At 47.6% G+C, this 26,619-nt stretch overlaps 1 protein-coding gene across 2 annotated transcripts in view; it reads left to right on the forward strand.

The window, feature by feature from the left end:
* The window catches only part of XYLT1 (xylosyltransferase 1), a 317,259-nt gene that overhangs the window by 47,927 nt on the left and 242,713 nt on the right, over positions 1-26,619 (forward strand). The window lies entirely within an intron of this gene.

A 26,619-nucleotide genomic window follows, 5' to 3' on the forward strand; every position in this document is an offset into this window, starting at 1 on the left:
TCTGTTCACTTTTAGAAGGTGGTTCGGAAGAAGGTCTTTGTAATTTTCATCTCTTTTTCCCCTTGACTAAGGCTTTCTCTGGTTTTAATGTGTGTCATTATGGGCAGATCCTTTGGCCCAGTTCCTAGAGCCCAGTTTGGGTCCTGAGTACTGTCTAAATCTGGCATCTGAACTCAGAACAGGCCTGGGGATGTCGACCAAGTGCCTCCCGATGTCCCTCCCCACCAAACATCTGACGCTTCTTACTCTTCTAGCTAAAAACATATCAACCAAGGTTATTGTGGTCCCATCTAGTGGGTTTTGAATAAGCTGGAGGAATGTTTCCAGTTTGAGGCTGGAAACTGGGTACGTGGTCAGGAAATTTCTGGGTGAGCTATTGTGATCACTCAGATGTGGAGCTTAGGAGTGAATGTCAACCACTCAGGAAGCCGAGATTGGTTCTAGAAGATCAGTGTGGTGGCCTTCCCAACAGCTTGGCTCTGAAGACTTCACGAGAATTTGTGATATATTCGTATAGACCATTTAGTAAGTGCTTACCAAGCGCGTGTCACTGGGCCCAGTAGGGACTTTAAAAAGCAAGATCCCGTTTATTCCTTAAAAAGAAATCTGTGTGATTTCCGTTTTGCAGGAGAGGTAACTGAGGCTCTGAGAGGCTAAGTAACTTGCTTAGGGTCACACAGCCTGTACTGGCAGGATTAGAATGCATACCTGCCTGATTCCCAGGGCCGGGCTCCACATTGACCTTCACAGTGCTTGTTTCAGCAGGAGTCCCACAGATGGGTGGTGAGCAGGCAAAGAAATGAATGAATGAACGTGGCAAAGGGTTTCAAATAAAGAGGATGACTTTGAAGGACTGCGTGACTCCTGCAAGAAGAGACACTCTCTGTTCTTTCGTTTTGTTTTCCTTTTGCATCCCCACACCCAGCCCAGTGTCTAGCATATTCTAAGCACACCACATAATTTGTTGAATGAACCCTGAATTCATGAGGAGAAGAAAAGGCCACTTCTTTTCTTTTCTTTTGAATTAATGATTTAGCTGTTTAACATCTTCCTCCTTGTCCTAAAGGGCCCTGTGGTCCCTTTTGACCCCCAGCTTCTAAGCGCTGTTGAAGAAGGTTGGCGTGAACACAGCTTCTTTTCCCCGGGACCTCCTTCTCCCCATCTGCTTTCCAGATGAGCAGATGACTCACCAACTCCCTGCAGCCTTCCCAGACCAGCTTTTTTGTCTTCTCCGCTCTCTTTCCTAGTCTCCTGGGCAGAACTCTTTTGGCCGCAAGTGATGGAAAACAACTCAGTGTTGTTCAGACCCTAAGGGGGAACTTGGGAACTTGGTCCCAGATGGTGGTTCACAGAACCCTAGGAGAGAATTCACTGAAGCACAGAGAGGGGCAGTGGTGTGCTCCACATCACACAGCTATTAATTGGGGGGAAGGCTGGGGAGAGCTTAAGGATTTTGAGAATAAACTGCATTAGTGTGGAGACTCTTTCATTCACCATGGTGTGTGCTTAAAACAATAACCCCCGGCACATAGTAGGTGCTCAATAAATATCGTTGACTGGATGAATGAGTGAATGAATATGTGAATAGATGAAGTCGTAGTCTTAGAACCTCCCTCCTCCCCATGGTGGAGTCGCGGGGGAGGGTAACTGAGACCATGGAGGAGGTTCGGGAGGGCCGTTGCCAGCCCGGCTCAGCTGCCTCCTCCCCATCACGCCAGGCCCCGCCGCCTGGCTTCTGCTGGCTCCCGGCCCCAGGTTCTCTCTCTGCCTTGAGTCCATCTCAGCCCCTGCCGGTGATGCAGAGCCTGCTCGCCTTAGTCCTGGCTTGAGTGTCTCTGGGCTCCCAAAGGCCCCACGGTGAATGAATGGTCTTTCAGTTCTTTTATCAGCCTGTCTCGGCTGTGACCACAGCAAGCTGTGGCCCCTGAGGAAGATGCCAGAAGCAAGGTCTACTGCCAAGGGCTCTCCGATGCCATCCCCGGGAATTCCAACTCCCTGGGGCTCCCAGCCGGCGAGAACAAGGGCCTGCTGTACCCAAGCCCCCCGGTCTTTGGGTGGGGTGAGTGCTGAATGGAAAGTCAGCCGCCTGGGCCGCGTGGCTTGGCCTCCGTGAGCAGGGATGTTTCATAAAGTGACTTTTCAAGGCCTTCTCCCTCCACCGGGCCTTGGCAGCCACGCCGACTCTGCAGAACTGAGCGGGCCTTGTGTCTGTTGGGAAGAAAGACGTGAAAATGAGGGCTGGAACGGACGCGGGGCTCCGATTCCAGGAGAAACAGGGCTCCGTGTCGTGCTGCCCCTGAGGCAGAGCCGACAAGCGGCACATTCATTCCCGGGCAGGAGGCCCTCCCTGGGTGGCATCCCATCCCCCTGCGCAGCCGCCATGGGACAGCGGGGTCGCCGTGTGAGAGGTGGAGCTGGGGGAGCCCTCAATCCTGGCTTCTCGTCTGAGTTACTCCTCCGGGAAGCTCTGTGCTCATACTTTGTATTCTGTGTGAATGGTGCCACCTGGAAGTGTGCAGAGCGGTGGCCCTGGTATGGAGACGGGTGTGCTTCTTACAGACTGAAGGTTTGTGGCAGCCCTGCGTCAAGCAGGTCTGTCCGTGTCAGTTTTCCAACAGCATTTACTTACTTCGTGTCTCTGTGTCACGTTTCGGTAATTCTTACTGTATTTCACACTTTTTCATTATTACTATATTTGTTAATGTGATCTGTGGTCAGTTATCTTTAATGTTACCACTCCGACTTGCTAGAGGCTCAGGTAATGGTTACCATTTTTAGCCATAAAGTCGTTTTAAATTAAGGCACGCACTTTTTTTTAGACTTTATGCTATCATACACTAGACAATAGTAAAGTATAAACATAACTTTTACTGGGAAACCAAAAAATTCGTATGACTCGCTTTATTGCGATTTTTGCTGTATTGCAATGGTCTGGAACTGAACCAGCTGTATCTCCGAGGAAGCCTGTATTTATGCCTGTCTTTTGTGTGTGGACACAACTCTTAATCTTGTTTGTGTGCACATTACTGTGTGCACGAGTGTGGCTACCTAGATTCAAATCACGGCCACGTGACCTTGACAGAGCAACTTAACCCGGTAAGCCTGGCTTTTCTCACCTTTGCAAAGGGGACGATGATTGTTCTCACCTCACAGGATAGTCACGGACGGTAAATGAGGCAGTGCCGGGCCCCAAGTAAGTGGTGGATAAATGTCAGTTCCTGCCACTGTTACTGTCTTGACTGTGTATGTGTGTGTGTGTGTGTGTGTGTGTGTGTGTGTGTGTGTGTGTGTTTCTCTGTGGCTCACTTCACATCGTCAGCTTTGACAGGAATTGTGTCAGCTTTTTCTCTTTCTTTCTGAGCTAAAGGTCCAGCACTTTGAGTTCTGAAGGGGAAGTGACAGCATCAGAGGCTCTTTGGGTCTCACTGAGGCTGCCCAGCCTGTTCTGTCTCACTGGGCAGGGGACAGGTGTCCGTCCCGCTGGTGCCCTGTGTCCGCCTCAGCTCACTCATGCTTGTCACCCTCTCTCCGAGCCCTTCTACACACACACACACACACACACACACATGCGCGTGCGCGAGACTACAAACACACACTCACGTGTGCGCGGGACTACACACACACGTGCGGGACTACACAGACACACGCACGCACGGGACTACACACACACACATGCACGGGACTACACACACACGCGCGCGCGCGCAGAATCTTTCTGATGTCACTGCAGTTTCCAGGGGGCCTTAAATAAAATTTTCCATGGCTGTGGTCTCAGCTGCAGAGAGAACGTCTTTGTCCTGATCCGTAGAGTGGACCCTCCTTACCCAGCCTCTGGCTCCTAAGAGCGACTCTGGTGTTTCAGGCGGCCTGTCTACCCCCAGGGCTTGAGGTCTGGGAGGCCAGCTCTCAATGAGACCTTGTGTCTAAAGTAGACACCGGGGTGAGCTATTCTGGGATGGGCCTCTGGGCAAGGGACCTCTCGCTTCCTCCTGCTGTGAGCAGCCTTCCTGGCTGTTCATCAGAGGTGGATTGGTGGGTTGGTTGAGCGTCTCCCCGCCTAGACTGTAAACTTGACGAGGGCAGTAGGCACCAGAACTGTGCTATTCTCCACGGTACCTAGCACCTAGCACAGTGCTGGTACATGGTGAGCTGTACCCACTGTTGGTTGACTGAATGCTTGATGTGCCTCCTGACACCTGTCCTTGCCATCAACATGGCCATAGACTAAGAAGGCTGTGAGCGCCAGGGGAGAGTTTGAGGTTGTGATTTCCTTGTTGCATAATGAATGTGAACCCCAGAGAGGACCAGTTAATTTGATGGCAGCCCCTGGGGGAAATCTGTTGACTGGTCCTTGGTGCCTGGATTTAGAATACAGTGGTTAGGTTTTTTTCCTTCCCAAAGAAATATTTGCTTTATCTCTGACAGTGTGTATTTTATTGGCATAGACCAGGAGGATGTTGACCTGCAATGTGAAAACATAGTTTCCAAAGAGACTCTGTCAATGGCTTAAAATTAATAAAGGCTCAGCGGTGGTGGGTGGGGACGGGGAGGGCAGGGACCTGGTGATTGAAGTGCTGCCATTTTGCTGTGGGTACACAGTGCTTTTCTTTTAAAGGTAGGTTAAGGGGATGAAAATCTGAATTGGCCTATCTATAAACAAGTTATTACTTCAGCCGTGAGATAATTTGTTGAGAAAATGCCATTATTTTCCCAGTCTAGGTCCTTGGGAGTCTCTGGGTTAGCACGCTGCCGGCGTTGCTTCTGCACGTAGAGGCTGAGAAGTCGCCGAGTGGGAGAATGAACCTCGGGTTAAAGCCTGTTTGTTCTCAGATAAATCCGAGTTTTCTGTTTTCCACGGTGTGATGAATGGGGAGAAGGGCTTTCGCTGCTGCTTGCAGTGCGGGGACCTGAGTTGTCCACCCCCTCCCTCAACTCTCAGGATCCTTCTGGCCGTATCGAGACTTCAGGCGGCCCTGGTTCTGCTCAGAAAGATCCAAGGGCACCCAGGTCCTTATTCTTCTCAGGGAGGAGGCTCAGAAAGGGTTCTGAGACTCTCAGTTCCTTGACCCCATGCTTTCCCGCCACCTTGAGGAAATCATCTCTTATGGATTGAACTGTGTCCCCCCCAAATGCGTTATGTTGAAATCCTAACCCTCGGTACCTTGGAATGTGACCTTATTTGGAAAGAAGGTCATTGCAGATGTAATTAGTAAAGATGAGGTCATTCTGGAGTAAGGTGGGCCCCTAATCCAATGTGATTGGTGCCCTTATAAAAAGAGGAAATTAGGACACGGACATGCACACCAGGTGATTCATGTGAACGTGAAGGCAGATGTCGGGGTGATGCTTTTATAAGCCAAGGAACCCTGAAGATCACCAGCAAGCCCCCAGAAGCTCAGAGAGAGGCATGGAACAGATTTTTCTCACAGCCCTCAGAAGGAACTAATCCTGCTGACACCTTGATCCCAGACTTCCAGCCTCCAGAACCGTGAGACAGTAAGTCTCCATTGTTTAAGCCGCCCCATCTGTGGTGCTTTGTTACAGCAGCCGTAAGAAATGAATGTGTCATCCAGGCTTGGCTGACCTAACATCCACCGCTAACTGCCCACCCCTAAAAAAACCACTCAAATCTCTATATCCACCCTGTGCCCGGGGTGGGCCCTTAACTACCGCTTGGTCTACCTAGATTTCAGCCCAGGCTGCCATTCGCACTTTCCAGAAACACAATCCGCCTTGTATTGTTCCCGTGCAGGTACCGGCCTCCCTGTGAGATTCTGAGCCCCAGAAGCCCAACCAGGCCTCTCTCTCTGTGACCTGCTTCCAGTAGGTACCTAGTCAGTGCTGGTCAGATTCATTAGATTGTTGACCCTGACCCAGATCTGATACCTGTCCACTTGTCCTTCTTTTTCTGGAGTTTTAACCTCTTTCCTCATTAATCCCTTGGTGAGCATATGCTCCTTAATCTTTATGCAGCCTACGTGGATCCAAGATCTTCTGCCTTCTCTAAGGTCTCGTGTATGTGAAAGACCCTGCAAACTGTAAAGTGCCCTGGAAAAATCGCAGTGATGATGGATTCTTTTGTTCGAATGTCTTAAGAGGGGCAGTGAGCCGGAGTCAGAGGCCCTGGCTCCTGTCCAACTTTAGCATTTCCCAGCTGGGTGTCCTTAAGGAAGGCACTTAACCCCTCTGAACCTCAGTTTTCCCATCTGCAAAGTGGTAATGATTACCTTGTTTATCTCCTGGATTAGTAGGGGACCAAAGAATATGTATGGGAGGCCTTTGACAGCAATGGAGAGGAGGCCAGATCTGTATAAACTGGGGGCGGGAAGTGGGTCCTCCAGTGAGCTGGAGAGGCTCTGTAGGAGGGCAGGCCCACAGTGTGCTAGATACTCAGAATTTTACAATAGAAGCCAGAAAGGCAGATTAGCATGATATAGCCCAGTCTTCCAGTGCCATCTCAAGTACTTTTAAAGCCATACAGCAGGTTTGCAGACTGTCTCTGGTCCTTTGAGCCACCGTTTGGTGGCTTCTGCTGTAGAATTTAATGTAAGTAGGGGTTGGTGGCAGTCCTTGCTTCCTTTCTTTTACCCAAACCTTCAAGAACTCTGTGAAAAGCAAGAATTAATACTGACTGAGGAAAAGTTAGGATGTCACCTCCTTCAGGAAGACTTCCCTGATCTCATGCCCACCAATTTGAATTGGATGAGGGGTTGGTACACCTTTTCTTAAAGGACCAGGTAATAAATATTTTAGACATTGAGAGCCATTCAGTCTCCTTGGTGACTAATCAACTCTGACTCTGCAGTGTGAAAGCAGCTATATGTAAATAAATGGGCATGGCTGTGTTCCAGTAAAACTTTATTTACAAAAGCAGACCACCAGCCGGATTTGGCCCATGGACTGTAGTAGCTTGCTGACCCCTGAATTAGATGCCTCTTTTATACATTATCCTAACACTGTGACCTTAGCCCCTTACAAGCAGTCTACTACAACAACTAAGAATAAAAACATTAATTGAGCGCTGTGTGCCAGGAGCTGTTCTCAGTCTGTCATTTGCAATTACTCAGTTCTCACAAGTTTATGTGGAAGGTTTAGCTGCTATCCCCATTTCACAGATGAAGAGACTGAGTCTCCGGGAGGTTAAGCGGCTTGCCCAGAGTCACCCAAGCTCACAAAAAGCTGAGCTTTCACAGTGTATTAAAGTGAACTCTCTGCTTCTCTGGCTCACCCAGCAGAATGGTCCTCTTCACCTTTGTCTCCTTGGTGCCCAACACGGACCAGCTCGAAGGATATGCTCAGGAATCACTGAGCAAGTGACAGGCATTGTTTCAGGTCTTGCAGACCTGTCCAGGAGGGGGATAAAAATAACACGTTTCGGGCTTCCCTGGTGGTGCAGTGGTTGAGAGTCCGCCTGCCGATGCAGGGGACGCGGGTTTGTGCCCCGGTCCGGGAGGATCCCACATGCCGCGGAGCGGCTGGGCCCGTGAGCCATGGCCGTCGAGCCTGCGCGTCCCGAGCCTGTGCTCCGCAACGGGAGAGGCCACAACAGTGAGAGGCCCGCGTACCGCAAGAAAAAAGCCACGTTTCCAAATAGACTGCAACAGTCCGCCTGTGGCAGGAACCTGCCCCCGGACTTTTCCAAGCAGGTCCCTTTGCCTCCCTGGCACCAGGAATCTGGCAGCGACTGCTGGGGGTGGAAACCCTAACTTGGGCTTGCATGGGCCTGATTTTGAACATCTGGTTCTCTTAACGGCCCTAAAATCTGACAGACCTGTGACAGGGTTGATCTCTCTGCCTCGTTGCCTTGAGAACCATCACAGCCTCCTGCCACTGATTGGAGGGACTTGTGAGCGGAATCTCCCACTAACCAACAAACAGATGAGCGTAACAGAGAAGACGCAGGAGGTCTGGGTGTGTCCCTGAAGACTTCCGTGTCAATGTGGTAAATTGATTCTATTTGAAAAGCCCTTCAGGTATTTCACCAGGTTTAAAGAAGTTTCCGACGGGAATCCTCTGGACTATAAAAGATCTCCTGGTAATTTCCCTGCTTTAGGAGTCTGGCTTCGGTTTAACTGGGGCACCTGTGTTGTCCTGCATTTCTGTCAGCAGAGCTCCAAGTGTCCTAAAGAGTAATAATAGTGAGTACGATGATTTTTATTGAGACCTTCTGTTTACCAGGCACCCCGCCAGCTGCTTTCTGTACACTGTCTCATTTGACCCTTCCGACTTTTCTGTTAGCTTAGGTGCTGACCTGTGGGTAGATTGAGGCATGGGAGTTAAATAATGTGCCCAAGGGCACACAGCTAGTGAACGCTGAGACTTGAGCCCAGACGGGCCAGCTCTGGGGCCCAAGCTCTTCACTGCCTGTTGTGCTGTTCCCTCTGTGCGCAGTCTTATTAGCTTCCATAAATGATGTCCTTCTCCATGGTCAGACGCAGAGGCTCGGGAGCATGGCACACACCGGCCAAGGTCATGGCAGAAATCAGTGAGGATGGAGTGACCACCTTCTGTTCTCCCGAACACCTGCCTCCTTGGTGGAATGCTGATTACCCCTGGGAGTATCACTACCTGTGTCACCCAGCATTGTGGCCACCAGCTATGGGCGGCTCTTGAGCCTTGAAATATAGCTAGTATGATGAGAAATTTAATTTTATTTGATTTTAATTAATTTAAATTATAAATCGGATACAGTTATTGGGAAGCTTCTAAACACGTTTGGAACAACTTGGGCCTGAGAATTTGTTTTTCCATCTGACATTTTTACGAACCAAATACGGAGCATGTATTTTTAATGAAAATTTATCGTCTAGATTGAGATGTGCTGTAATGTAAAACACACACCGTGCCCTCCACATTCAGCTATTTTCTCCCTTAATGTAGCTCAGCCATGTTTTCTTCCGATGAACATTTATTCATTGGACAGAGATTTCTTGAGCACCAGCTATGGGCATGCTGAGTGTGCAGCAGTGAACAAAATGAGAAATCGAAAACGAAGAAAAAATTCAAATGATAAGCATTGTACGTAGAATTAAAGCCAGATGATATGATGGAGAGGCCAGTCACCAGAGGGCCCTCTGGGGAGGTGACATTTGACCTGACATCTGAATGACCAGAGAAGCCATGTAAAAACCTGGAGAAAAAGCATTAAGGGCAGAGGGAATAGACCTTGGGCTGTCAGGGAGGGTGGAATGTTCTAGAAACAGAAGGTCGTCAGGACCGATGCACAGAGGAAGAGGGCAGAGTGGTGTGAGATGAGCCTGAGAAATAGGCAGGACTCAGGGCGGACTAATAGCAGTCCAGAGTGAGGGGTTTAGATTTTATTCCCAGTGAGATGGGAATGTTGGATGGATGAGTCGCTATTTTGTATGTTATTTGGTTTATAATTTTACAGAGGTCCCTCCGGCGGCTGGGTGGAGACGGGACCCCAGGCAGGGAAGAGGTGTTGATCTGATATGACCTTGACTTGGACTAGCATGATGGTGGCCGAGACCAGCAGTGGATGGTTCTGGACACTGTTTGGTGGTGGATTCTGCCGGACTTGCCAGCGAACTGGAGCTCGGTTGGCTGTGGGGGGCACGTGAAGGACCGAGGAGTCAAGGGGACTCCTGCATTTTTGGCCTGAGTGCCAGGGTGGGTGGTTCTGCCATCGCCTTAGGGTCCTTCATGTTGCTTCCAACCTGCAGTATTGTTTTGATTTCCTTCCTCCCTCTGTCTGTCGAGCTCTTTCTGGTAGCTGGTAAATGTATATATAGCCTCAGCCTTTTTGGATACATCTGCTGTGAGTGGGGAAAGTGAGACTTGCTTGGTTCAGGGCTCTGCTTCCCCCCTGCCCTCCGCAAAGTCTGTTCCTGCTGTTGGAAATGACGTTGGCACTAAGAACAGACCTCTTAAACCTGGCGTTGACTTTCCTGGTGTTTTTCTCTCTGTGGGGAGATGCTAAAGATGCCAAAGAAGTGGGGGGTGAAGTGATTATTTAATTGTGTGCAAATGAGAAGCCACAGACAGAGGGCACGACGGGAATTCTGTAAGAGCAACCTGACACGATTCCATTTCCTGACTTTAGGGTCTAAATGAATTTCTAGTTGACTAAAAATACCTCAAGAGCTAGGTGGCAGCTTAAAATGCTGTCGGTAAATTTAAAACAGGTTTACATGCCACTGATAATAGCAGAGCATAAAAAGTTGGGAGAGAATTGTCGGCTGCACATTTTAACTCCTGCTTCTCCATCCTGTCTTATGTCCTAACCACTCTGATTATCTGGGGAGTTGGGATGGCAGGTTGTATATTTAACTTTCTTTTTTTTTTCTTTTAACTTCTTGAGGGCCAGGGACTCCATTGAATGTATTATAGGCTTTAGTTCTGTCCTGCTTAAGAGAAGATGAGATGCAAATGTCCTGGGGCTGAGTCCAGGGCAAGTTTAGTGTAAATCAGGCACGTCTCGTGCCTTGCTGCATAAACACTCCCAGGCTACATATTTATCTGCAAGACAGCTCCAGAATGCCTCCATCCCATTCTCTACCTTCCAGCTCTAAGAGCCATCCTTCTAGATTATCCTGGAAATAAACCATCATGAACCAAAAACTAAAAGCAGCTAGTGCTGATGGAGTTTGTTTTAAACACTTTACGTGCGTTGTCTCATTGAATCCACACAACAACCCTCTTGAGTGTTGACAGGGTTGAATTTTACCTGAGGCCTGTGCTCCTGGAAAAGAGCAGAGAGCTCTCCCCACCACTTTGTGTTTTTGAAAATTGCTTACTGCACAGAGCCACCCTTCTCCGTTTGAAGTATAGGATGCACAGGTGCCCCCTTGTTTACCGACGAGAAAGCCAGGCACACCCTCCGCATTCCCGTTCTTTGTCTCATAAATGATTAGCTGAAATGCTCGTCACCTCTGATCACGCAGAACAAAATGCTCGTTAACCAAACTTTGCTTAAGCTTCTCTCCTTCCGCCAGCCTCAGCCTGAGCCAGCGGACAGCCCCTCCTGAGAACAGGCTGGCTTCAGGATAAAACATCCTCTGCTCTATCAATCCCTCCACCCTTTCATCTGGTTTCCCCACACCCAGTTCTTTCTGGTCTTTTTTACTCCTGTCTAGAAAAGAAAACCCCCAGCGTTTGAGATGCTTGCAGATCTTACGGTTCAAAGCAGCCTTCTTATTGCAAGAGTCCCCATCCCCTTTTTGCAGTAGCCCCTTTCTCACCCTTGCAGCAAAGCCTTCAAGTAAAGCCTGTCCTTACTAAGTCCAGATTTGTTTTCTCTTGGACAGTACCTGTTACAAAGATCTCAGCTTTGCAGAGGAAGAAGTTGAGGTTCAGGGAGGTGGTGAAAGGCAGAAGAGGGAGCTCTGGTCTCTCTGAACCCAGATTCTTTGCCTGTGCCGCTGACGATTTACCGAGGCTCTGTTCGTGAATTTTGGACTTCATCTGAACTCCACCTGGCCCTCAGCGTGCTTAGTATCTAGCTGGAAACTTAACACAGCGAGTTTGTGCAGCATCTTTGTTTTATAGCTCTTGGAGGAGAGAAGAGCGTGCAAGACGCTGACTTTGTGTCTCCCTGCCCTACCCCCATCCCCCATGCTGAGCTTCCAGCTGGGGTGTTGGAGGAGGTACTTGGCCCTGGAGGATGGGTCCGTTGGGACGATGTGGGGTGGCAGGGCTCTCCCGTAGGGGATCATCTGGGATGAACGTGTGGGTGTGAGAAGTAGGATGAGGAGAAGGGCAGCGGCAGTGGCACCCGTGGCCTTGCCTGCCAGGCTGCCAACTGCACCATCTCTGGGCAGTGGGGAGCCACGGCAGGCCTTTAGGCAGGCGCGTGTCATGATGAAAATGACAGTAATAATGATCGTGCTGATAATAGCCTGCTCCTCCGTGTTTTTATAGCTGCTCTCCCAAGGTGCCCTTCTCCACGAAGCTGGGAGCGCTTCGCAGATGTTATCTAATTAATCACCAGCACTTCCCTGCCGAGGGAGGTGAGGGGGAGCTAATATCCCCATTTTTCAAGGGAGGAAAATGAGGCATGAGAAGCCCTCAGGTAGCCTCGTAAGGCGGTGTCAGCAATGGTGGAGCCCTGCCAAGAGTTCCTCGTTCTCCCTTTATCCCCAAGGCCCACAGCCCACCTCTGGGGAGTAGAGGCTCCCAGGAGAGACTGGTTTGTGCTCAGAGAGGTTCTGATGTCAGAATCCCTAACATTAAGGACGGAGGAGAGGGTCTGGGCATTGAGTGTTTAGAGGTGCTGGAGCATGGACAACAGGGGGTCACATCTGGCTTTGGGCACACCCTGGACCCTGCTTCTGCTCCCCGTCTTCTGCTCCCACAAAAGTCTCTCTTAGGGCCTTTATCATCTTTCTCTGTATCTGTTGGCCTCCTCGGCGATCTTCTGTGTCCTCCTTGAGGCAGGGATCCTGCCTTTATAATATAACCTCAGTGCTTGGTTCCTGGATGTAGGCTTGAGTATTCATTCAGCCATCCACTGGCTGCAGGAGAATCACATTCCCTCTCTTAGCTTCAGTTTCCTCATCTACAAAATGATGGTAACAATGACACCCTCTCCACTGGGTCGCTTTGGTAGCTAGATGAAATAATGCATGTCGTGTGCTCAACAGCACCTGGTACATTACAGGGACTTACAATGACATGTAGTAAATTATCAGTGTTTTTATAGTAGGGGCTTAAGAATCAACATGCTGGATCACTGCTTTAAACTGGCTCATGGATACAAGTGCATCTTCTTTCATGCAGTTGACGCACAACCAAAGTAGGAATAGGGTTCTTTGAAATGGAATCGTTTTCTGTTGTTGAAGTCCATTATAATTTTAAAGAAAGCATGCACACTTTTACATTTCTGGTTGGGCGTAATCAGGCCTTTGCTTCGAGTTCCTGGGCCCCTCTACCTCTCCATCAAGTATTTAGTAATCCATAAACAAGGCTTAAGCCGCTATTTAAAGCAACTCTGCTGTTAATCCTTTTGTAAGAGCAAATCCTTTTGGAATGTGAATAACCGTCTCTCCCCTGCCCCCCAGCTCCTCCCTTTGACTCTCATTGTATAGAATCTGGTTTTCCAATTTTATTTCTTTTTAGGTAGGATCATTCATGGATTGAGAGTTTGAGATTCCGAGCTGGAAGGTGGATGGAATTTTAAGAGTGTCTAGCCCAGAATTCTCATTTAAAAGATGGGAGGATGGGGGCCTGGGCCCAGGGGGCTTTACCCATCTGGGTAGTAGCAAAGCAGAGGCTCAGCCCTGTGTCTCCATAAGCGTTTTTTAGCTGCTACATCAGTGACTTTTTTTTTCTTTCAATTGTCATATAATTACTTTAATATGTTAAATGATACTGTTTGGTTTTTTTTTTCTATAAAGATCCTAATACAAATAGTACTCATCGTGCTTACTGTGGACCAGGCACTTTTCTAAGCACTTGCTGTGAATTAACGTTACATGTTTTAGTTCATTTACCCCTAACATATGGAGGTAGCACTCATTAGTCTGTCTTACAGATGGGAAAGTTGAGGAAAGAGGTTTGCTCCCTTTTCCAAGGTCACACAGCTAACAAGGGATGGTTAGCTCCCAAGCTCATTGATTACAGGGGTCTCTCGATTGCCTAACTATAGTGTCAGAAAGTTTTATTTTTAAAAATAGACATAATTCAATTTAAAAAAATGAGAGTTGGTCAAAGAAAATACTCAATTGTACAGGTGGCTAGAGAAATATGGCAAGAATCATGAAACCGTCGTGTAAGCTTTGGAAGCGTGGACATGTTACAGGCACCATACATGATGTCAGAGAGGTACTAAGCAGGTTTTCAGTAAGGACTTGTGTGGTGCCAAGTACTGCTGAGGCTCCAGAAACACATAGCTGTTTGGAAACAGACCATGTCTGTTTCCTGCCTTCCCTGGAGTGTATAATCTAGTGGAAGAGAGACAATGCACAAGAGAACAAATAAGATATTGCACCTTGAGGGGAGGGTATTACAGTGCTGGGGAAAAGCAGACGCGCGCGCGTGTGTGTGTGTGTGTGTGTGTGTGTGTGTGTTACGGGGACAGGGACAGAAAGCAGGGGCCTGCTTTTACCAGGTGACACTTCAGAAGAGACAGGAAAGTGACATGAGCGTGCTTGTGTCTTCACCTGCTTTATCTCCTTGTTCCATCATTTCCTCTTTGAACTGTGAGTAAATGCAGAGACCTTGCAGGCCCAGGTCTCTCGGCAGCTCCCGCAGCCTTCAAGGACTCTGCAGTCACCTAAAATCAAGAGTTCTTCCAGGCCTGAAGCTGGGAAAAGGACGCTCGCCTGACACCCGACTGTCAGGTGTAGATTGATATGCTGAGCCACGAGTGATTTATTTTTAGCTTTCTCCGTGAGAGAGGCGGCGAAGACATGCTTAGTTTATTATTAAACAGAACCATTTATTCATCTGTGTCTTTACATATTGGTGATGTCAAAGAGAAGTCAGGGGGGTTTGGAATACTGAGTTTTACTCAGACTCAGATCTGCTCCTTGCCTCCAGCTAAACCAACAGCGGGAGGACTGTTTCTGGCCAGATCCCTTCTCATAGGGCTGGGCTAAGTCAGATGCCTTCTGAGCGGGCAGGTGATGAGAACGAGGGTGGCGGTCACAAGGGAGCCGAGAGCTCCCACACCCCATTGCAGGTGGACACTTGCTTCTTAGCTCTGGCTGATTGGGAATGCAGACCCAGGATGGCCAGATTTTCTGATTTTTCAAGTGAGGTGGGATACCCAGAATTTGAATGCATGGTGTCTTCCTGAATTTTAGATATTGGCAACCAATTGAAAAATTTTAAAATGCTTCATAGGCCAAAACCAAAATCCACCTGAGAGTCAAAATATATCTGGCCGCTCAGTGTCTTTTGTCTGAGGGACCCTCAAAACCCAGGCCTGGCCAGCTGAGAAAGCCAAATGGGTGCAGTCTTCCAGAACTTAGTGAGAAATGAGGAGGAAGACGTTGGCAAATCACCTGTTCTCCTGGGACTGGCTGTCCAGTGCCACTTCCTTCGCTCTGATATGCTGTCATTCTGAGACGTTGGGCCCAGAGCTGGCTGGTCTTTGGGGTCCGCCTGGATGAGCTCTGATGCATAAGCTGTCCTTTTAGGTGACTTTCCAGTGATCGAGGACATTTACCTTGTGTCTTATCTGAGCTGAGGTTCCATGCCAAGTGCTTTCCATATGTTGTCAGCTCAGGTGACCCTCACAATATCCCCTGCAGGTAGATCCTAATGGCATCTCACCTTATAGATGGGAACTGTGGGCTCCAGGAAGCTGAGATCCTTTGCTTAGGGTCACCCAGCTAGAATGTAGCCGAGTTGGAAAACTCACCCTGGTCCGTCTCCAGGGCCGGAGACGTTGAAACATTCTCACAACTCTCTCCCTTTGACATAAGCCAGTTCTTAATTCACCTCCTAAAATTTAAATCTTCCTTTTGTTTAAACCATTTGTCTTATCATTGCCGTTCAGAGTCTGAAGTGCATGGGCTCATCCCCCATGGAATTAGAAGTTCAGTTCCTTAGTTGCACCAGCCACATTTCAAGTGATCAGCAGACACAGGTGGCTAGTGGGCGCCGTATTAGATAGCCCAGATATGGAACATTGCTACCACTGTAGAAAGTTCTATGGGGCACTGCTGCCTTAGACAACTCCTGGACCCTTGCTGAATCTTTCCCTCAGAGGAGCTCTCTGTGTGCCTGTGATGGGGGTGATAGTGCTTGCCTACCCTAGAGGTGAAAAGAAAAGGTACCAGGACTGGCATCTTTACCTGTCCCTTTTTGCAAACTTATGGCTGAAAGTGGCTGCCGTCACTGTGAATCCAGCCTTAGAGAGGGCCTGGCATGCGGTAGGTTCTCAATAATAATTGACAGAGGGGTCTGGCACAGGGGGTGAGAGCATATGTAAGAGCATGGATTCTGGAATAATCCAGCCCTGGTTCAAATCCTGGCTGCTCTGTGCCTCAGTTTCCTCATCCATTCAATGGGAAGAACACCAGTGATGTCTTCATAGACTTGCTGTGAGGATTTATGAGATAAGGTTTACAGAGAACTAAGCACAGTGCCTGACGCATAGTTAGAGCTCATTAGATGATAGCTCTCACTGTGATTAGTTGAGTAAATTCCTAGAAGTCTTTTATTTTCTTTTGGTATTTTACCTGGACTTAGAACTATAATTCATAGACTGTCAGAGTTAGAAGGTTAGAAATTTTCTAATCTAACCCCCTCATTTTGTTTTATTTTATTTTATTATGTTGTTACCTTTTTTTTTTTTTAAAGAAGATGTTGGGGGTAGGAGTTTATTAATTTATTTTATTTTTGCTGTGTTGGGTCTTCGTTTCTGTGCGAGGGCTTTCTCTAGTTGCGGCAAGCGGGGGCCATTCTTCATCGTGGTGCACGGGCCTCTCACTATCGCAGCCTCTCTTGTTGCGGAGCTCAGGCTCCAGACGCGCAGGCTCAGTAGTTGTGGCTCACGGGCCTAGTTGCTCCGTGGCATGTGGGATCCTCCCAGACCAGGGCTCGAACCCGTGTCCCCTGCATCAGCAGGCAGATTCTCAACCACTGCGCCACCAGGGAAGCCCCCATGTTGTTATCTTTTATAAGTTCTCTTTTGTTTAGTTGTATAGCATTAAATTTTTTTTTTTTTTTGGCCACGCCCTGCGGCACGCAGGATCTTAGTTCCTGACCAGGGATCGAACCCGGGCCCCCTGCATTGGGAGCGTGGAGTCTTAACCACAGGACCACCAGGGAAGTCTTGGCATTAAATAGGTTTTTAAAACTTTTTTTGGGTCCAGCTTTATTGAGGAATAATTGACCTGTGATAATTGACTTGCACATGTTTAAAAGTACAATTTGATGAGTTTTGATGCATATGTCCACCTGTGACACTGTCACTGCAGTAACTGGAAAATGAACATCATCCCCAGGATTTCCTTGTGACTCTTTGTAATGCCCGCCCCGCCCCCAACCCATTCCATGGCAACCACTGATCTGCTTTGCGTCACTATAGATTAGTGTCCATTTGCTAGAGTTTCGCATAAATGGATTATAGGGTACGGACTCTTTTTCGTCTGCCTTCTTTTACTCAAAATACTTATTTTGGGATTCACTCGTATCAACAGTTCATTCCTTTTTATTGTCAAATAGGCTTCCGTTCTATAGATGTACCACAATTTGTTCATTTTTTTCATATTTGGAAATTTGGGTGGCTACTTACATGGAAAGTTTACAGAAGAAATAACAAGTTATTTATAATTCCCTGGCTCCAGTAATCCCTAATGCATTTGCTTTTAAAAAATTTTTGTTTTGTTTCTCGGTAAAACCTCTATCTGATTCCAAAGTCCAATCTACAAAACAAGAGGCATTTGGAACAGTCTCTCTTTTTACCACCAAGTACCAATTTTTATTGGTTTTTGTCTTATCCTTCTATTTTTTTTGTCTTTTACATACTTTATTATGGAATGATATATGTAACATAAAACTTACCATCTTAACCATTTTAAGTGTACAGTTCAGTGGCATGAGTACGTTTACATTGTTGCACACCATCACCGTCATCCATCTCTAGAACTTTTTCATCTTCTGCAAACCCAACTGAAACTCCGTAACCATTAAACAACAACTCGCCGTTCTTACCTCCCCAACCCTGGCGTCCACCATTCCACTTTCTGTCTCTGTGAATTTGACTGCTCTGGGAACGTCATATCAGTGGAATCATACAGTATTTGTCCTTTTGTATCCGACATATTTCACTTAGAGTACTGTCCTCAAGGTTCGTCCACATTGCAGCATGTGTCAGAATTTCCTTCCTCTTTAAGGTTGAATAATAGTCCACTTTATGTGTATACCACATTTTGTTTATCCATTCATCCCTCTGTGGACACTTAAGTTGTTACCTACATATTTTGGCTATTGTAAATAATGCCATTAGGACAAGGGTGTGCAAATATGTGTTTGAGTCTCTGCTTTCAGTTCTTTTGGGTATAGACCCGGAAGTGGAATTACTAGGCTCTATGATAATTCTATGCTTATTTTTTTTGAGGAACCGCCGTACTATTCTTTCATTTTTAAGTGACATTTGCTTTTTAAATAAAAGGAGTTACAAGCATATGACAAGAAAATTCACCCATGAGAGAAGGATGCAAATAAAGTAGAATTCTATCTCCCCCATTTCTTCCAGTCTCTCTTAAAAGAAGTCATTGCTAACAAATTCTTGTGTATCTTTCCAAGGGAAATATCAACATTTTCAAGTGTGTCTTGAGGGTGTGTGTGTGTGTAACTGGGTCATATCCCTCACTTCAAGGATGGGGAAACTGAGAAGCTACACTTGGCTTCTTGCCAGTCCCGAGAATGACATGAGCCTCAGAGAAGGTTTAGAGGTCACCGCAGCCCCTGGCGCACAGATTACTTACCCTCTTCCCCCTCACCACCCCAAGACCCGCAGCCCTGGCGTGGCTCCCTCCAGCCTCCACCCACTGCACCCTGTCTAATTTCACTCCAGCACCCTCCCTGGGATAAGCTCTCATTTTCTTGCGGTAATAGTTTGCTCAGAAACGCTGGGGCATCACTGCTGGGACGGACTGTGCTAACGCCCAGGGGTTTCCATCTCTCAGCCGGCCTTTCTGATTTCAAACTGCCTGTGAGATGCTGCAGATTACATTAGAAATTAGCTGTTTGGGCTGAATTTTGGAGAAGCTGCCGCCAGATGGGAACTCTGGAGTGTTTTTTCTACGTATAGTCTTTATGATGAGCGAACTGAAGTGAGCATGGTTTATTTTAGGAGGTAACTCCTTGGAGCAGGGCATGGTAGATGGGGCTGCTCGCCCAGGAGAGCATTTGAGAGATTGGTAAGACCGACATCCTGCAGGGAGATCTGGCCTCTGAAAGCTCTGTGGCATTAGTACGTTTACACTAATGTGTAAGAAGAAGATGCACTTTGGCTGCACTCTCCTCTGTAGCTGGCAACAGTCCTGAGAGGTGGTTGAGAATTACACCGATTTAACAGATGAAACAGTTGAGACTCAGTGATTTTGCAATGTGCTAATGATTGCGAAGCGGTTGTAATAGAGCTGAGTCAGGACGGAGGTTTTCCAGTTCCTTGTTTCATATCCTTCTGGTAAAAATTAAGTTCCTTGGAGTGTCCTGTGCATGGAAAAATACTAAGAAAAAGTAGAGGGTGGAAGTGGGCTTTAATCTGAGATGAATAGGACATTGTGTAAAGAGCTTGGACTTCAGAGTAAGACCCAGGTTCAGTCAGCCTCTTACTAGCTCTGTGACACTGGAGCAGTTATTTTACTGTCTCTTAGCCTCAGTTTTCTCATCTGTGAACTGGAGATATCTCCTTATGGTGTCATTATGAAGGTGAAAATGAGAATCCAAAAGCGTTAAGGCCAGGACTTCCCTGGTGGCACAGTGGTTAAGAACCCGCCTGCCAGTGCAGGGGACATGGATTCGAGCCCTGGTCCAGGAAGATCCCACATGCCGCAGAGCAACTAAGCCCGTGCGCCACAACTACTGAGCCTGCGCTCTAGAGCCCACGAGCCAAAACTACTGAACCCACGTGCCACAACTACTGAAGCCCATGTGCCTAGAGCCCGTGCTCCGCAACAAGAGAAGCCACTGCAGTGAGAAACCCGCGCACCACAATGAAGACCCAATGCAGCCCAAAATAAATAAATTTAAAAACAAACAAACGAAACAAAACAAAGAACAAAAGAGTTAAGGCCAATAGAGTACCTGGCACATAATATATGCTTAATAAAAATAGCAGCTCATTACTTTATTTGAAAGAAAGGAAGCCTTTAGCAATATCTGCCTAGAAATTACTTTAATTAGAAGGAGGCAGCTTTGCTAGAATACTAAGATTTTAGGTTAAATTATGCAGATGTGTATATAGGGTCACCTTTTGGAAAGTGGCCACTTACTGGTGGTCTGGCAGAAGGAGACGTCCATCAGGTTTCCCTGCGAGGGCCTGGCCTCTTTGAGCAAATCTAATAGACATAATCGAGATTATAGAATATATTGTTTAAGAGGTGGTTATAATAAAATGATTTTTTTGGTAAAAACAAAAAACAAGAGAACACCCATTTGGTATGGGGACCGCAGTGTCTCTGTCTCTCTGTCTCTGTCTCTGTCTCTGTCTCTGTCTCTGTCTCTCTCTCTCTCTCTCTCACACACACACACACACACACACACACACACATTGTCCCTCCAGCAGTATACCTACTAAATGCTTGCTGAACATTCACTGAACATTTATTGTCAGCTGTATGCCACACCCATTGGTGTGAAAACTCCTAACAGGGGAGTAGTTATGTTTGACCTGCCCTAATTCAGCTGTGGAGAAGGAAGCAAAGGAGAAAAAGAACAATGCGAATCGTCTGAATGTCTCCGTTGTTCTTCTAAGCCTCAGTTTTTCTATCTGTACAATGAACACAGCTGGATGTAACTGTCTCTAGGTGCTTTGTAGCTCTTTGCTTCTAGAACTTTGCCAAGGTCAGGAGTTTCTTTTCCTTGATCGGCACCCCAGCAGGCCGATTCAGAGCTGCTGGTGAGGCCATTCCACCATGTGATGGAATGCTCAAATGCTCACACTTGCAGTCATCCTGTGGTCAAGCCAGAGACAGGAAGAAAGTCATGTCTGGGCTTTGAGGGCTCCCTGATCATTCTAGTTGTCTTTAGAAAGGGAGTTAAGGATAGAGTGGACTGATGGCATGGGATTGTATCTCCCATTGCACAGAAGTTACAGTCATTCAGCCTTCTTGAGTGGGATGTGTGTGTGTCAGGTGGGGGTGAGAGTCTTTAAGGGTCTTGGGAGGGGCAGTGATCCAACTGAATGGTTTTCTAAGTCCTTCCCCAGGAGGTGGAGCAGGCTGGCTGTCCTGCACACCAGATTTGAGCCTTGGTCCCCACTACTTACCTGCTGTGTGAAGTTAATAAGTGTCTTTAGCTCTCTGAGCCTGTGGTTTCCTTATATTAATACCTATGGTTATGGTGGGTTGAGTGACCAATTCATCCTAGTTTGGGACTTTCCTGATTTGAGTACTGAACACCCAGACAAATTGGGACGGTGGCCACATTAGTTACGAGGTTAAAGTAAACCAGAGCACAGAGCACGCAGTAGGTGTCAGGAAATGGGAGCTTGCAGGAATTAGTATATACAGCTTCGTTGTGTGTGTGTGTGTGTGTGTGTGTGTGTGTGTGTGTGTAGGGGTAGGGGGGACGTTTTTGCTATTCATCTCTTTTAACTGAAAATGCCTCTGGCATTTTCCTAAGCCATAGAGCTCAGAGTTGCAAATTGACATTTGTATAACCTAGATCAATTTCTTTTTTGTAGACATACGAAAGATATCAGACTTCCGTATGCTGTGACATAGCAGCACTTTTTTCACTGTCTATAACAATAATGAGGATTGAATAACTCACGAGGTTGGTAGGTCGTAGCCACCTATGGCTTAAACTTTGTGGGCTTTGTGACCCCCTAAAAGTGGGAAATAGAAATGACTTGAAACTCATCTTGACTCTTCAGCGTGTTGGTTCACTGAGTTGGTTTTCGGAAATACCTGTGGATCCGATACGGAAAGCCAAGTATATGTGATTTAGATGGTGGCACTGAAAGCTGGCTTCTAACGAAGATACGTGTCCCTCCACACTAAGCCTTGTCAGTGACTCACCATGCTCTTTGGATAAGATCCAGACTCCTTCCTCGGACCCCGCGGGACTCCATCACCCAGCCCCTACACCAGTCTTCCCACCTTGTTGTTGGCCACTCGCCCGTTCGCATTCTTAAGTTCAGACCTCCTCTCTTTGTTTCTTAAAAGTTATGTGTTCTTTCCCACCTCAGATCCTTCACTAATGCTGTTCCCTCTGCCTAAGATGCTTATCCTTTCTCCCATCTCAGACAAGCTGCCCTTTCTTTGAAGCCCAGTTTAAGTCTCACTCCCTGAAAGAATCTTTCTGATCCGCCACAGTGGTCGAAGTCCCCTGTTTTGTGTCCTCCCTCGCTCCCCTTTGGCAGTGCTTATCACAAAATTAACTAAATCACCAATTTGGTCATCAATTGTTTGATATATGATGATTGAATCAGTCGATCCCTCCTCTGTCTCTTTATGTCCTTTGTGTTCATTGAAAAGGTGACGGTCATCGAATTTTACAGCTATTATGAGAAACTACAGAGCAGAGGGTTCAAGATCAGGGGGTCTGGAGCCAGATCTCCTGGATCTGGTCAAATTCTGACTCTAACACTTTGCAGCTGTGTGCTTTGGGCGTGTTGCATAACCTCTCTGAGCTCAGTTCCCTCATCTGTAAAATGGGGGCTAATAACAGCTCCACCCTTACAAGGGTAGTTGTGAGGATTAAGTGAGTTAATACCTGACAGTGGCTCAGAATAATGCCGGGCACGTTATGTGTGTTGGCTGGTGGTGGTTGTTACCATTCGTTCTCCTACGAGCAGCAGTAATCGTCTTCAGACATGTAGCTTAAGAAAATGTTAAAGGAGAGATTGTTCATCGTTTGTGCCACATTATAACTGTTTTATTAGCAAGCTGTGGTCATAGAAGAGTTGTTTAAAGCCTCAGCCTCCTTATCTATAAATGGGTTCGGTGCCACCTGCTCCATGTTACCTATTCACAGGGCTTGTGTGAGTTCAGAAAGATGGGGCTGTGGATGGCTGAGCCCAGGCACACAGCAGCGGCTTGGTGACATTTAGCGGTCCAGGCACTGGGAGAAACTCCTCAGGGGCTCCTCAGGTGCCACAGCCTGAGCTGTGCCTGGGCTCTGAGGAACCAGACTGTAAATCTGGGCTCCCGCAATAGCCCTTCAGGGAGAGGTCTGCTTCTCTGTGATTTAAAACAAAACAAAATGAAAAATAATGATGGATGATCTAAGGTGCTGGTTTTATATGGCAGCTAACGAGATAGAAGGACAAGTAATTGGAGAAGTTATTGCTAACAGACAACAGTAAATACAGCTGCGATTATATATTAGCCATTCCCAAATGTCTCGTAATGCAGTGAGTATGCATGAGGTCAAGAAAGAGTTAGAAAACAGATGTTGTTCACGTGCGTTACAGCCTTATAATAGAGCCCGTGCTTTTTAAAAGAAATACTTATTGGATGATTCTTATGAACCAGACATTATTTTAAGTGCTTTACAAATGTTAATTCAATCACTCCTGATAACAGGCATGGGAGGTAGGCATTATTATTATCCCTATTTCACGTAGGAGGAAACAGAGGCACCAGGATAGTAAGTAACTTGCTCAAGGTTGAACAGAGCAATTGACTGACCCAGCATCTGAGCAGAGGTCATCCGATGCACGAGTCCGTGTTCTCAACCACTACTCCATGCTGAAGCCACGTGGAAGAATATGACGAATGGAAGTAGAATAATTGAATGCAAAATACCCCCTTTCTTCTTGCGTGGGCAGGACCAGCTGTCCTTGGTCCTGATATCTACAGGTCTCTCCATTGATGAAACTTGTCTAGTGGATTCTGGAATACTAGTGTCGGCAGAATGTTAGCCCTCAAATCAGTGGAAGCTATACAGTCTCTTCTCTTTACCTTTGACACTGTGCCCACCCCCACTTCACGCCTTCTCCCCAAACTGATTTTCTTTTAATTGGTTAAAATGCGTGAGCCGTTTACCCTACCTGCTGAAAGCAGGGTCTTAATTAGCCTTAATTTTTGAAGTTGGCAGCTGTAAACGGTGTTGAAAGATTGAAAAGATTACTGCACTAGTAATAAGATAATTGTCCCTGAGCAATGCTGTTAGCATGTAAACACAGTTAGCATATGAAATCAGAACAACTGTAATATTGCCCCCTTTTGGTGTTTAAAGGTGCTCCTGCATGAATAATTATAGCTAAGTGCAAAGTGCAGAAATGAAATTCTGCATGCTTTTGTTCTTTCTCGCTTATGTCACAGCTCAGAAATAGAAGTCTGCTTAGTGAAATCTCTCCTGATGCTGCTTCCCCGCCCCCAGTGGCCATTTGAAATTAGTACAAGAGTGGGGTGACTCAGGGGAATTCCCCAAAATGAGGGATGCAGGGCAAACGAAATCCACAGATCCCTCTGCAGCTTTTTAGCAGGGCTTTGGGTGGAAGAGACCCCATGTACGTGCATGTGAATGTTCACAAATGTTTGCATGTGTGCACACGCATACAGGCACACAAACATACACACACACTCATATACAGAGCTGGAAAATGGTCTTGGCTACATACAGCAGAAGCAGATACAGTAAAACCTCAGTCTACCTTTTTAGACCTAGAAAAGCTGCAAGAGAATATGCTGCATCTGCCCCGACTCTGAGGGCTACCTTGTTTCTGGTGAGGTTTTGGATCCTTGGATACATTGGGAACTTACTTTCATTTTACGATGTCAGCACATGTCATATCTTCCCAACAGACCTTATGCTGTATAACGTGTATATCAAGTATACTGTGTGTCATATGAAGATGACCTCTCTGCTTCATCATCTCAGACATCCGCCAACCAGTAAGTAGGTTGAGCTCATCTGCTTCTGCTCAGTCTTTCATTCCCAAGGGACTTGTCTTGACTTGCAGTTAGGAAAACATCCTACACCTCTTAAGTGGGCTGGGTTCGGAGCATATGCGTCTCTTAGGTTCCAACCCAACACGACTTGAGCTTCGGTTGATTTTGGTTCAACAAGACTTTGCCCAGTGCTGTCCGTGTGGCAGGCCCAGGACTTCGTTAAACATGAACACAGAGAAGATTGCCTTGGAAAACAGGACAAGTTGTTAAATAGTGTATAGCAAAGAGTGAGGAGAGCAGAAGAGCCTCACCCCTATTCGTGGGCGTGGACGCTTTTCCTCACCAAGGGTTCCTGGTTGTGTGTTCGTGTACATTTCTTGAGTAGAATTTTGAATTTTGTAGCCAAGTTTGCTTTACAACCAGTCCATATCCCATCCTTCTCTCCAACCCCAGGGCCTCTGCTGAGAGCTTTGGGACTTGATATACTAGAGATTGCAAACATCGGTGCTCACGGCAGCCACGTGGCAGCCTTAGTGAGGGAAGCATGTCAGGGGGTCAGTGGCAAGCTGGAGGGCGCATGCCCCATTAAGAGAGACAACCTCTTTCCAGATCTGAGCTCACAGTCAGTGCCTTACGGAAATGATGAATTCCTGTTGCAGGATCTTCCGATTTTCAAAGAAATGCCAGAGCTTTGTAGTTTTACATGAAACCTCCTGAACTTTAAGTGTTGGCATCACACGTAGCATTCTTCTTTTGAAAACATCATGCGGGCTGAACAAAACACGTCTGAGCTGAATACTGCCCATAGGCCCCCAGTTTGCTGTTTGCTCCCTGTGCAATAAACCCTCAAAGATGGTGTTCTCAGGGAGCCTACAAAGCAGAGGCTCGGGGCTTCCCTGGTGGCGCAGTGGTTAAGAATCTGCCTGCCAATGCAGGGAACACGGGTTCAAGCCCTGGCCCGGGAAGATCCCACATGCTGCGGAGCAACTAAGCCCATGCGCCGCAACATCTGAGCCTGAGCTCTAGAGCCCGCGAGCCACAACTGCTGAGCCCGCGTGCCAAAGCTGCTGAAGCCTGAGCGCCTAGAGCCCGTGTTCCACAGCGAGAGAGGCCACCACAAGGAGAAGCCCGCAACGAAGAGTAGCCCCCGCTCGCCGCAACTAAAGAAAGCCCGCGCACAGCAACAAAGACCCAGCACACCCATAAATAAATAAATAAATAAATTTATAAAAAGAAAAAGCAGAGGCTGCCGCTGGGTGGTCAGCCATGAGTTCCCACTGCATCATGAATTTGGTCAACTTGAGACGGCAGACTTGAACTTGCGTCGTGCTTCTCCAGTCTCATCCTTTCTCATCCTGCCCTATCCCCTCCCTCCATACAGATGTCTCAGTGAAGTTCGTGAGAAAAGAGCACTTACTACCCTGAGGAGATCCTACAGTTATGCCCAACAGGTCACGCGTGTGAGTGAGGGGCCCCCGCCCCCGTGCAGAAAAGCGTAGAAATCAAAGGGGATCATTGTAGATGCTGGGTCAGCCGAGCAGCACTGAGCACAGTGGTCCTCTCCTGGAGGCTGATTATCAACGTGCTGGGGGATCTCAGGCTCTTTCCTGACCTTGGCACAGGGTCTGGCAAATTTGGCTTTCTGGGTGTAGAATGGGTCGTTTCAGAAACAAAGCCATTGAGGCCGAGTCGAGGAGAGTCCTCTATTCACCGCTGAAAGGAGCTCATTGTACAGGATCGGTGGGCCCCACTGGATCCCCTTCCTCTGGCCTCCCCCTCCTCCCTTTCCCCCAGCTGGGGCTTTGTCTGCGGGCCCCGCAGGATGCTCTAGGCCAGGCTGCGCTTTCTTCCCATTTTCCTGTCTCGGCAGCTCTGGGGCTGTCCCGTACAGAAGAAGAGCTGGGCTCGGAGCCCCCGCGCACGTTCTTGGCTCTTTGGGCCAACTCTGTTGTCGTGGGTGATGAGAGCGCTTCCTTCCAGGGGAGCTGGGAACAAACAGTCAGTTCACAGGCAGCTGCACGCCGCGGCCGTGCAGGAAGCAAGAAAACAGTGGGCGCTAATAACTTCTTCCTGTTCCGCACTCTGCACTGAAGCCTCCCCGCCCGCCACCCGCTGTGCCTGATGCCCACCGCCCCCT

Source organism: Lagenorhynchus albirostris, chromosome 15 (assembly GCF_949774975.1).
Source record: "Lagenorhynchus albirostris chromosome 15, mLagAlb1.1, whole genome shotgun sequence".
NCBI classification, from domain to species: domain Eukaryota; kingdom Metazoa; phylum Chordata; class Mammalia; order Artiodactyla; family Delphinidae; genus Lagenorhynchus; species Lagenorhynchus albirostris.